Source organism: Pleurodeles waltl, chromosome 11, assembly GCF_031143425.1.
Source record: "Pleurodeles waltl isolate 20211129_DDA chromosome 11, aPleWal1.hap1.20221129, whole genome shotgun sequence".
Lineage (NCBI taxonomy): Eukaryota > Metazoa > Chordata > Amphibia > Caudata > Salamandridae > Pleurodeles > Pleurodeles waltl.
In genome coordinates this window covers 845,145,273-845,159,228 of record NC_090450.1, presented here as the reverse complement: position 1 = coordinate 845,159,228, position 13,956 = coordinate 845,145,273, and positions in this window count along the sequence as shown.

Sequence of the window (13,956 nt, the reverse complement as noted above, 5' to 3'; positions counted from 1 at the left end):
CCACAGGTAGGCACTTTGCAAAAAAGACCTCTGTTTTCTTTGAGAAAATGTGATGTGTCCACTTTGTGTTTTGGGGCATTTCCTGTCGCGGGCACTAGGCCTACCAACACAAGTGAGGTACCATTTTTATCGGGAGACTTGGGGGAACGCTGTGTGGAAAGAAATTAGTGACTCCTCTAACATTCCAGAAATTTCTGTCACCGAAATATGAGGAATTTTTTTTTTTTAGCCACATTTTGAGGTTTACAAAGGATTATGTGTAACAGAAACTGGTTAGAGTCCCACAAGTTACCCCATCTTGGATTCCCCTAGGTCTCTAGTTTTCAAACATGCACAGGTTTGGTAGGTTTCCCTAGGTGGCGGCTGAGCTAGAGGCCAAAATCCACAGGTAGGCACTTTGCAAAAACACCTCTGTTTTCTTTGAGAAAATGTGATGTGTCCACTTTCTGTTTTGGGGCGTTTCCTGTTGCAGGCACTAGGCCTACCCACACAAGTGAGGTACCATTTTTATCGGGAGACTTGGGGGAACACTGGGCGGAAGGAAATTTGTGGCTCCTCTCAGATTCCAGAACTTTCTGTCACCGAAATGTGAGGAACAAGTGTATTTTTAGCCACATTTTGAGGTTTGCAAAGGATTCTGGGTAACAGAACCTGGTGAGAGCCCCACAAGTCACCCCATCTTGGATACCCCTAGGTCTCTAGTTTAAAAAAATGCACAGGTTTGGTAGATTTCCAGGTGGCGGATGAGCTAGAGGCCAAAATCCACAGGTAGGCACTTTGCAAAAAACAGGTCTGTTTTCTTTGAGAAAATGTTATGTGTCCACTTTGTGTTTTGGGGCATTTCCTGTCGCGGGCACTAGGCCTACCCACACAAGTGAGGTAAAATATTTATCGGGAGACTTGGGGGAACGCTGGGTGGAAAGAAATTGGCGACTCCTCTCAGATTCCAGAACTTTCTGTCACTGAAATGTGAGGAAAAATATTTGTTTTTGCCACATTTTGTGGCTTACAAAGGATTCTGGGTAAGAGAACCTGGTGAGAGCCCCACAAGTCACCCCATCTTCGATACTCCTAGGTCTCTAGCTTTAAAAAATGCACAGGTATGGTAGGTTCCCCTAGGTGGCGGCTGAACTACAGCCCAAATTCCACAGGTAGGCACTTTGCAAGAACCACTCTGTTTTCTTTAAGAAAATTTGGTGTGTCCACTTTGTGTTTTTGGGAATTTCCTGTTGCCGGAACTAGGCCTACCCACACAAGTGAGGTAACATTTTTATCGGGAGACTTGGGGGAACGCTGGGTGGAAGGAAATTGGTGACTCCTCCCAGATTCCAGAACTTTCTGTCACCAAAATGTCAACGAAAAGTGATTTTTAGCCACATTATGAGGCTTGCAAAGGATTCTGGATAACAGAAACTGGTGAGAGCCCCACAAGCCACCCCATCTTGGATTCCCCTAGGTCTCTAGTTTTCAAAAATGCACAGGTTTGGTAGGTTTCCCTAGATGGCGGCTGAGGCCAAAATCCACAGGTAGGCACTTTGCAAAAACACCTCTGTTTTCTTTGAGAAAATGTGATGTGTTCACTGTGTCTTTTGGGCCATTTCCTGTCATGGGCACTGGGCCTACCCACACAAGTGAGGTACCATTTTAATCGGGAGACTTGGGGTAACGCTGGGTGGAAGGAAATTGGTGGCTCCTCTCAGATTCCAGAACTTTCTGTCACCGAAATGTGAGGAAACATTTTTTTGTTCGCGACATTTTGAGGTTTGCAAAGGATTCTGGGTAACAGAACCTGGTGAGAGCCCCACAAGTTACCCCATTTTGGATTCCCCTAGGTCTCTAATTTAAACAAATGCACAGGTTTGGTAGGTTTCCATAGGTGGCGGCCGAGCTAGAGGCCAAACTCCACAGGTAGGCACTTTGCAAAAAGTCCTCTATTTTCCTTTAGAAAATGTGATGTGTCCACTTTGTGTTTTGGGGCATTTCCTGTTGCAGGCACTAGGCCATCCCACACAAGTGAGGTACCATTTTTATCGGGAGACTTGGGGGAACGCTGGGTGGAAGGAAATTGGTGGCTCCTCTCAGATTCCAGAACTTTCTGTCACCGAAATGTGAGGAAAAAGTATTTTTTTAGCAACATTTTGAGGTTTGCAAAGGATTCTGGGTAACAGAACCTGGCGAGAGCCCCACAAGTCACCCCATCTTGGATTCCCCTAGGTCTCTAGTTTTCAAAAATGCACAGGTTTGGTAGGTTTCCCTAGATGGCAGCTGAGCTAGAGGCCAAAATCCACAGGTAGGCACTTTGCAAAAAACACCTCTGTTTTCTTTGAGAAAATTTGATGTGTCTACTTTGTGTTTTGGGGCAATTCCTATCTCGGGCACTAGGCCTACCCACCCAAGTGAGGTACCATTTTCATCGGGAGACTGGGGGGACAACTGAGTGGAAGTTAATTGGTTGATTGGTTGATCCTCTCAGATTCCAGAACTTGCTGTCACCGAAATGTGAGGAAAAATGTTTTTTAGCCACATTTTGAGGTTTGCAAAGGATTCTGAGTAACAGAACCTGGTGAGAGCCCCACAAGTCACCCCATCTTGGATTCCCCTAGGTCTCTAGTTCTGAAAAATTCATAGGTTAGGTAGGTTTCCCTAGGTGGTGGCTGAGCTAGACCAAAAATCCACAGGTAGGCACTTTGCAAAAAAGACCTCTGTTTTCTTTGAGAAAATGTGATGTGTCCACTTTGTGTTTTGGGGCATTTCCTGTCGCGGGCACTAGGCCTACCAACTCATGTGAGGTACCATTTTTATCGGGAGACTTGGGGGAACGCTGGGTGGAAGGAAATTTGTGGCTCCTCTCAGATTCCAGAACTTTCTGTCACCGAAATGTGAGGAAAAAGTGTTTTTTTAGCCACATTTTTAGGTTTGCAAAGGATTCTGGGTAACATAACCTGGTGAGAGCCCCACAAGTCACCCCATCTTGGATACCCCTAGGTCTCTAGTTTTCAAAAATGCACAGGTTTGGTAGATTTCCAGGTGGTGGATGAGCTAGAGGCCAAAATCCACAGGTAGGCACTTTGCAAAAAACAGGTCTGTTTTCTTTTAGAAAATGTGATGTGTCCACTTTGTGTTTTGGGGCATTTCCTGTCGCGGGCACTAGGCCTACCCACACAAGTGAGGTACCATATTTATCGGGAGACTTGGGGGAACGCTGGGTGGAAAGAAATTGGCGACTCTTCTCAGATTCCAGAACATTCTGTCACCGAAATATGAGGAAAAATATTTATTTATGCCACATCTTGTGGCTTACAAAGGATTCTGGGTAAGAGAACCTAGTGAGAGCCCCACAAGTCAAACCATCTTCAATACTCCTAGGTCTCTAGCTTTCAAAAATGCACAGGTTGGTAAGTTTCCCTAGGTGGCGGCTAAACTACAGCCCAAATTCCACAGGTAGGCACTTTGCAAGAACCCCTCTGTTTTCTTTAAGAAAATGTGGTGTGTCCACTTTGTGTTTTGGGGAATTTCCTGTTGCGGGAACTAGGCCTACCCACACAAGTGAGGTACAATTTTTATCTGGAGACTTGGGGGAACGCTGGGTGGAAGGAAATTGGTGGCTCCTCTCAGATTCCAGAACTTTCTTTCACAGAAATGTGAGGAAAACATTTTTTTTTGGTGACATTTTGAGGTTTGCACAGGATTCTGGGTAACAGAACCTGGTGAGAGCCCCACAAGTTACCCCATTTTGGATTCCCCGAGGTCTCCAGTTTTAAAAAATGCACAGGTTTGGTAGGTTTCCCTAGGTGGCGGCCGAGCTAGAGGCCAAACTCCACAGGTAGGCACTTTGCAAAAACACCTCTATTTTCCTTCAGAAAATGTGATGTGTCCACTTTCTGTTTTGGGGCATTTCCTGTTGCAGGCACTAGGCCAACCCACACAAGTGAGGTACCATTTTTATAGGGAGACTTGGGGGAACGCTGGGTGGAAAGAAATTAGTGACTCCTCTCACATTCCAGAACTTTCTGTCACCGAAATGTGAGGAATTGTTTTCTTTTAGCCACATTTAGAGGTTTACAAATGATTCTGGGTAACAGAACCTGGTGAGAGCCCGACAAGTTACCCCATCATGGATTCCCCTAGGTCTCTAGTTTTCAAAAATGCACAGGTTTGGTAGGTTTCCCTAGGTGGCGGCTGAGCTAGTGGCCAAAATCCACAGGTAGGCACTTTGGAAAAACACCTCTGTTTTCTTTGAGAAAATAGGATGTGTCCACTTTGTGTTTTGGGGCATTTCCTGTTGCAGGCACTAGTCATACCTACCCAAGTCAGGTACCATTTGTATCGGGAAACTTGAGGGAACGCTGACTGGAAGTTAATTGGTGGCTCCTCTCAGATTCCAGAACTTTCTGTCACCGAAATGTGAGGAAAAAGTGTTTTTTTAGCCATATTTTGAGGTTTGCAAAGCATTCTGGGTAACAGAACCTGGTGAGAACCCCACAAGTCACCCCATCATGGATTCCCCTAGGTCTCTAGTTTTCAAAAATGCACAGTGTTGGTGGGTTTCCCTAGATGGCGGCTGAGCTAGAGGCCAAAATCCACAGGTAGGCACTTTGCAAAAAACACCTCTGTTTTCTTTGAGAAAATGTGATGTGTCCACTTTGTGTTTTGGGGCAATTCCTATCGTGGGCACTAGGCCTACCCACCCAAGTGAGGTACCATTTTCATCGGGAGACTTGGGGGAACGCTAAGTGGAAGTTAATTGGTTGCTCCTCTCAGATTCCAGAACTTTCTGTCACCGAAATGTGAGGAAAAATGTTTTTTAGCCACATTTTGAGGTTTGCAAAGGATTCTGGGTAACAGAACCTGGTGAGAGCCCCACAAGTCACCCCATCTTGGATTCCCCAGTTCTCTAGTTTTGAAAAATTCATAGGTTTGGTAGGTTTCCCTAGTTAGCGGCTGAACTAGAGGCCAAAATCCACAGGTAGGCACTTTGCAAAAAACACCTCTATTTTCCTTTAGAAAATGTGATGTGTCCACTTTGTGTTTTGGGGCATTTCATGTTGCAGGTGCTAACGCGTCCGTCTATGTTAATCTATACACATCAGGACTCGTTTTAGGCCAATGAATCTTTGGACCCAGTGGTGAGACACCGTAGGACGAGATAACTGATCAAAACACCAATCAATATGTCAATAACATTGTCAATATTTAACACCGAGATATATCTTGTTTTAGGCATTAATAAACATTCGGCGCACCCATGACCTTTCAGTCATAAATAACCACACCTTAATGAAGTTTTATGAGTTTTATTACCTATTGATTACAATCTAGTAGCAAAGGTATCAATCTCAATGTCAAGAAGCATATAAGCACAATTACAAGATGACAGCCACAGTAAGCTTTCGATAGTGCAGAAATCAGAAGCATAGATAATCAGATGAGTATAACCAGATCACAATACATTAAATGTTCTAAGATACAAGTTCAGCATAGCATCATGTCAGTCACGTCAGTTTGTCAGTCAAAATGAATACCTCGTCTAACCTCTAATTAGCATTAGCATGTTGGGCGTCATGCAAAACAATTTTGAACACCAATTTAGAAACATCTAACTAAGGTCTCTAAATAAAAAAAAAAACATACAGCAGTTGGTAACTAGAAAGAAAGGCAAATAAAGAATTTTTCATTAGCAACATATAATTACCCTCCTCTGATTAGGTCAGCATTCAGGAATAGTCTTCGTCTTCAGGACATCAGTTAGATCGCCGTCAGTCTATCTAAGTTTTAATGCAAAGACACTCTCCTCATAAGGAGAAAAGTGTAGGGGCAGTCTAATGGGCAAGGATGGTTTTCCCTAAATCTGAGGTCACCAAATAGAGTGACAGAGTTTCGAGATGCAATCAATATCATTCCCTACCTAATGTGTTCTATTTCCTGTGTCATGGGTATTTATCCCTTTTTCGTAATTCATTCCCCCAAAATTCTATTGGTCAGTCAATACACCCTACCATTGTCAACATATCAAATTATACATTAAGTAATGCATTTGTCATTTCTTGATATTAATTCGTCTTTTGATTGGTCTTCATAATCGACATTTCGTAGGTGGCAGATCCGGGGTTACTTCACCATCTTGGCACACGTCTCAGGTTAAAAGTTCTCTTTCCCTCGTCTCGTTGTCCTTGGAAGTGTCCAATAATGTTTCAAAGCGCATAATTCTATATGAAAGCTACTAGCATGCGGATGGGAGAGTTGGGTGATGTTGCAAACTAATAAGGGAAAAGAACAATCGCTGGGTCATGGTCTTTTGCAAGTCAGCACACTGGAGAAACAGAAAAATATGCTTTAATATGAGAGTTACACAGCTAGTTCTCGACTCACGCTAGCTTAGGATATACGGTTCCAATGAATGCAGTTTTATATGTGTTAATGTGCTCAGTTAGGCAAACTATAAACGATTATTTCTTACAGTCGACATTAGTTTATACATATGAACAATTCTCCATATTTATGAATACGCTTCAATGAATATTTTATTAATACAGCATTGTTAGACATAAGCATTTCACGTCTATAATATGTAATATTTAAACTATGCTCTCTCAGTCCCTCCTCTGATGACGCTTGTCATCACACAATCTTTAGATCTCAATTTTTCACCTTGCGCATAATACGCATTTCAACTTCTTTTCCTTTATGTGAGCTTTCCCATATTTCATTGAACATTTTCTCTCTTTCACTTTCTTCATTTCTTTTTGTTCTTTTAGTCCAATTTCTTTTTACCTTGTCATTAATTTTGCATATTCCCCAAAATCCCAATAAACAAAACAGAACAATTAATAATCCCATCATAATTTTTGCAAGTACCCCATTCCAAATGTTGGTAAACCAACTTCCCACTCGGGCAATTCCCTTCCCAAATTTCTCCCAAACACCAGTTTCTTTTAGATCCTTCAAATCTGTACTATCTTTAGTCAGGTTAGTGAGCATGTTTCTAATTTTCTTACTGTTATCAGGTATGTATGAGCAGCAATGACGTTCATTAAGCATTTTGCACACACCTCCACTCTTTGCTAAAAGAATGTCTAAAGCAAGCCGGTTTTGAAGAGTCATAGCTCTTTCTGCAGCAAGTTCAGTATCCATCAGGAGTATGGCTCCTGTAAAATTTGTCAGCATGTTGTCCACAATAATAGACAACTTTTGAATTTTCATAGAATTTAGGATAACCCCTACTGAAGGGATTATAGCTCCAAATATGTCACCAATGACAGCCGCCACTGATTCTCGTTTTTGTCTGGCATGTTGTAATTCAGACGTTTTAGGTAGTTGTTTTAAGTCATCAATCTGGTAAATCTTTGGGAATACTATTCCCAAATAACATGTCCCATACCATCCCTTAGGGAGACGGTAATATGCATTTAACCCACAAATGTAGTAGATTCCAGGAATCGCTGGGTCTTGTCCATTTAACATAAAGGTCCATTTGCTCTGGAACAAAAACACATGCCTACATTCACTCGTTCCCACAAACAAATTATCTTGATCAGATTTTGGTCTATATATACAGAGTCTACCTACGTGTAATGCATCTATAGCTAACTTGCCTTGTGTTTTAATTGCAGTATAAGCGTAATCATTCGCATAAGTGCGTTTTTCTAAACCTTTTTCTAATTTTTCTTTTAATGCTTTGCGTCTATCATCTGTATGATCTAAAAAGCTTTTCTCCACAGGAGACAGTAAGCATGTTAAGTTGTTGCGATGTGCATAAGCAGTTCCAAATGTTAGTGTTGGCTCAAAGAATCCTCTCACTAATTTTATATCATGCTCTTTAGCTAGCTTATTTAAGAATTCAATAACAGGCACAAAAGAAAACACAACATCTAAGTTTGAATAAAAATATTGCACGTGCTCTTGATCATAAAATCTTGTTAGTAGCAATCTACAGCTGATCCCACACGTAAGAGGGAGGCTATGATAAGTAACTCCCTCCTGCACAGATGAAGGAATTTTAGTACATACATAACAGTCTTTCGCATCCATAGTTTCCACATACTCATTTAGTAAGCAATAGAAAACATTAGTAGAAAGTTCCCCTTTTGTATTAGTTCCCTCATGCAGATGTCTTGCGTCTTGCTCAAATTTCTCCCATGGTGATAGTTTATTAGTTGTAGTAGTAGTCTCAGGTTTTAAAGTTGCATTAATGGTTTCACTCTCTCTCCATGGCATTCCTACAATCACTCCCACAATCATTATTGCACATACGACACCTATCATAAGTCCTAACTAACCACACACTTTACTCCCTTTGTTACTATAAGCCATGTTTGTATAGAATCAGAATAGCAGATCAACAATCAACTTTGAGTAGCAAACTCTTTCTGCGTATTTTACAGCGTTTTCACTCACTCCAGGACCCTTTTCGTCAATTCAGGTTAGCAGCTTGTCGTAATCAGGTTTCTATAAGTCAAATTCAGGTTTAATGTCACTTTCCGGTAGTTTCTTTTTCTTAAGACTCTTTAATTATTATTTTTCAGCTTTTACAAATTCAATCTTTATCTCAGCTTTCTTGTTGTATATTCTTCAGGTACCGTAGTACTGGCCTGGTATTTCTCAATCAAAACAGAACGCTAAGAAATCTTGTTGCCATTCAGAGGTTGTAGCATATGCCCATTAAGGACCAGTATATCTTCTGTTTGCTATTCGTTTTCTCTTTAATTTTCGTTCTCCTTGCTGTTCTCCTTCACTCAGATCGTCTGCTCGTGAGGTATCGCTTTCCTCTATTATTGTTTCGTTTGCTATTTCTCTTATTCTAAAGTGTGATTTGTCTGGCCAATGGTCACCTCTGTTTGTCTTACTTCGGCGTTTCCCTTCAATACTTTGGACAGCACCCTCCTCTGGTGATATGGTGTTTTCTCCTGATAGGCTTGGGATTTGTTCGGGAGATTCTGATTCGTTCTGATTCAAATTTACCACTTCTCCGTCTCTTTCTCCTTCTTGTTCGACACTGTATTCAGATTCTGAATTGTAATCGTCTGCTTCTGGGAGAACTTCTTCTTGTCTTTGTTCTCCTGCTGCCTCCACTGAGATTGGCACTCTGTCACCTCTCTCGAACTCACTGATAGTTTGAGGGACACGGCTGTTCTCAGCGGGCTCTCCTGCAGTCTCAGATCTTTCTTGACTGATCTCTGACTCTGAGACTTCTTCTCTTGAAGTTGCTGTACCGGAATTTTCAAGTTCCTCTTCAACAGGACACGTTACCCTTTTAGTATGGCTGGCATGTATCCAGTTGGGAACCCCGGCACACTTTACAGCAGTAGTTGTTGTTAGTATTACTTGATATGGCCCTTTCCAACGCAGCTCAAGACACGATTTCCTCACGTGTTTCTTGACAACCACCCAATCTCCAGCTTGCAGAGAGTGTCCTGGTTCGCCGATTGGTGGTAACGTGTTAGCTTCCACCTGGTGAGAGAAAGAGCGAATCACGTGAGCCAAGCTCTTGCAGTAATCCAACACCATATCATCTGTAATATTCACTAGTGCGTTTGCAGGTACTGCTGGTAACCTCATTGCTCTGCCCATCAGTATTTCATGTGGGGACAATCCTGTTTTCTTATCTGGCGTGTTTCTCATAGACATCAGCACTAGAGGTAATGCATCTGGCCACTTCATGTTTGTTGCTGCACACATTTTTGCTATTCTTGATTTCAGAGTACCATTCATCTGCTCGACTAGTCCTGAAGCTTCAGGGCGATACCTACAATGCAGCTTTTGTTCAATGTTGAGTGCGGCACACAGAAGTTTAATCACCTCATTGTCGAAGTGTCTTCCCCTATCTGATTCTATAGAAACCGGAAACCCGAACCTGGGTATTAATTCTCTGAGTAGTAGTTTTGCAACCGTAAGGCTGTCATTCCTACGTGTGGGATATGCCTCAATCCAATGACTAAAAACACATACAATCACCAACACGTACCTCAAACCTCCGCAAACAGGCATTTCAATGAAATCCATTTGTATCTTATTAAAGGGACCACCAGCTCTCCCAATGTGGCTCAAAGTTACCACGGTTCCTTTTCCAGCGTTCATCTGTTGACAAATGACGCACCTGTGACAAGTAATTTCTGCGGCATGTCTGAATTTTGGATTGAACCAATCAATCTTAAAGGATCTGATCATGGCATCTCTTCCTAAATGTGCCTGTCCATGGTACAGTCGGGCAAATTGTGACAGAAGACTGTTTGGCAAAACCAGTTTTCCCTCTTCTGACACCCAAATATCATCTGCTCTTTGTACACACTGCATCTTCTGCCAGGAACGTTTTTCTTTTCTACCAACGTGGCTTTGTAATGTTTTTAATTCGTCTAAGGTATCAACCACTTGTAATGCTAGGCTTAAGGTTGTGTCATTCTCAGGTTGTGGTAACAGTTCCCACTGCTCCTTAAAAGATATACAGTTTAATGCACAAAATCTGGCAACTTGGTCTGCATAACCATTCCCCATTGACACAAAATCTTGTGATCTGGTGTGAGCACTGCACTTCACCACGGCAATTTCAAGAGGCAACTGAATCGCATGTAACAAATCTCTTATTTGTTCTCCATTTTTCACTGGTGAACCAGAGGATGTCATAAACCCTCTCTGTAACCAGAGTTGACCAAAATCGTGTACAATTCCAAATCCGTATCTGCTGTCTGTATAGATTGTGTCTTTCAGATTTACAGCAGCATGGCAGGCTTTTGTGAGAGCTATCAATTCTGCCACTTGTGCAGAAAACACTTTCTCGAGCCAGGAGGCCTCGACTATACCAGATACGGTACATACTGCATAACCAGCTCTCAAGATTCCTGTTGAATCTCTTAGACAGGACCCATCAACGAACATAATGTAATAGTTTTCCTTTAACTGGGTATCCTGTATATCTGAGCGAGGTTCGGTACTAAGCTCAGTCACCTCCAGACAATCATGCTCAAACTCTTCCCCATCTTTTATTTCTGTATTCTCATTGGGAAGTAGAGTTGCCGGGTTCAGCACAGTGCACCTTTTCAACGTAACATTGGGTGACCCCAGAATAATCGTCTCATATTTGGTAAGTCGTGCATTTGTCATATGTTGTGTCTTAGTTCGTGTCAGCAGAATTTCAACAGAATGTGGAACCAAAACTGTCAAAGGGTATCCCATGACTATGCCCTCACATTGTGAAAGGCTTTGACCAACTGCTGCGACTGCTCGCAAACAACCTGGTAAGGCTGCTGAGACAGGGTCCAAAGTAGCTGAAAAATATACTACAGGGCGATTTGCATCCCCATGGACCTGTGTTAAAACAGACAAAGAACAAGCATCACGTTCATGACAGAACAACAGAAATGGTTTCTCATAATAAGGCATTCCTAATGCTGGAGCCCTGCACATGCATTCCTTCAGCTCTAAAAATGACTCAAGCTCTTCTTTTGTTAATGTGATTTTGTATGGTTCATCCTTAACTTCTTTTCCTGTCAGTTTTATTAATGGTTTTGAAATAATCGAGAAGTTGGGTATCCACTGGCGACAGTACCCCACCATTCCCAAGAACATCCTGACATCTCTCTTTGTTGTTGGAGGATTCATTTGTAAAACAGCTGTTATTCTCTCTTTTGATATTCTTCGGGACCCTTTTTCAAGCAGATGCCCCAAATACTTCACTTCTCTTTGACAGTACTGCAGCTTTTTAGGTGACACCTTATGTCCGTTTTTCCCTAAATGATTCAATAATGCAATGGTATCATATTTGCAGCTGTCTCTGGTTTTGGATGCAATCAACAAATCATCAATGTACTGTATAAGAGTTGAATTGTAAGGTAACACAAGAGGTTCCAGATCCTTCTTCAATATCTGATTGAAGATGGATGGTGACTCAGAAAACCCCTGAGGAATTCTGCACCAACTGTATACCTTATCCAGGAATTTGAAACTGAACAAATACTGGCTGTCTTCGTGAAGTGGTATCGAGAAAAACGCTTGTGTTAGGTCTACTACGGTAAACCATTCAGCATCACAAGGAACCTGGAACATTATTACCGCTGGGTTGGGAACCACAGGGCAGCATTTTATCACAATTTCATTTATTTTTCTCAAATCCTGCACAATTCGAACTTTCCCACAGGGTTTTCTCAAACCCATAATAGGAGAGTTACATGGACTGCTCAAGACCTCTTTCAGAACTCCCTGTCTGAGAAAATCCGCAATTATCTGTGTCACTTCAATAAGGACATCCTGAGTCATGTGATATTGTGGTACTTGTGGGAACACTGCATCCTGCTTTATCTGCACTTTGACTGGACCTACCCCCTTGATTAATCCAACTTCTTTTCCAGTCAAATCCCATACTTTCTCTGTTACTGATCCTTGCAGGTCAGCAGGTAGATCGATCAGGGTAAACACTGGGAATAAAGTAATTAGAGGGTAATCTTCATTCATCTCTCCTCCTTCTTCTATGAGTTGACCCTCATCTGCCTCATCATCACTGTTTGTCTGAACCTCTATTCCACCATTGGAACAGGTAATTGAATATTTGGTTTTGCACAATAAGTCTCTTCCTAATAAGGATACTGGACTTGAATCACATACAACAAATCTATGCAGGCCCTGGAAATTTCCGATTTCAACCTGCACTGGGTCAGTGATTGGATTAGTCAGGTACTGGTTAGCCACACCGACCACTCGTATGGTGCGCCCCGAGAGAGGTAATCTTGGTACCTCTGCACTGCGAACCGTAGAGCGTGTAGCTCCCGTATCAACTAAAAATGAGACCTTATAGCCCATTACTTTTCCCTCCACATATGGGCCTCTCTGGTCTACCTCTAGGGATGCTGCGAGTCTGCAATCTTCACTGTTTGAACTGTCATCTGACCAATCCTCATTCATATCATCTTCACCTCGTAATGGGAATTGTTGTACAGTGTTGTTTTGATTTGTTACCTGATTTGTGACCTGCTGAGGAAGCGTCACCTGTTGCTGTCCCATCGGAGCTAGGGGTAACTGCATTTGCTGTCTAGGCACCATAGGGATCTGCTGTTATATTGGTTGTACTGGCACTGTTTGGAAACGCGGCATCTGTATTTGCTGCATGGGTTGCACCCCTGACATTTGCACCAAATTATTTTGATAGTTCTGATTCTGGTGTCTCATTCTTGGACCTCGTGAATTTTGTAGTGTACCGGCATTAATACTCTGCTGAACCGTACCATCCTGCATTATTTTCGGACAATCCCGTTTCCAATGTCCCACGCCCCTGCACGCATGACATGGTGACATCCTTTTCACTCCTTGACCATCATTTTGATTAACAACATTATTCATGTCCGAACCACGGTTCACAAACCCTCGACCTCTACCTCTCGGCTGTGCCTGAAACACACCATTCAATTGCGGTTGTTGCTGTATCATTTGCTGAACACCATTTCCGTGTATTCCAGCTGTGCAGCCCTTATCTGCATCACCATCACTTTCTCCTTCAACTTTTTCTGCTTCAACTCAATTTCGTCACTACAATATTTCGCATACTGTAATACTTCATCAATCGGTTTAGCTTGTCAACAAATCAGATGATTTTTAATCATTTGGCTGACCTCCGGTCTCAGCCCTTCAACGAATCTGAACACAAGATGGTTCATGTCCTTCGGTTCAATTGTTTCAGTACCACTGTAATGCCTTCAACAACCTTTCATAATATGCATGTATTGACTCTTTAACCTCTTAAGAGGTCCGGTCGATTTTCTGCCAATCAGTCACCTTCGGCGACACCTTTTGTTTCAAAAACTCAATTACTTTATGATAATATTTCATCACCTCTTCAGAAGGTGCTCCAGTCACCTTATCCCTTGCCGGTTCCTTTGTGGGCCAATCTACCCATCTCTTGCACTCAAGCCACAAGTCTGGCGGAACAATAATCTCAAACAATGTATTTAAATCTTCCCAGAGACATTTTGCAAG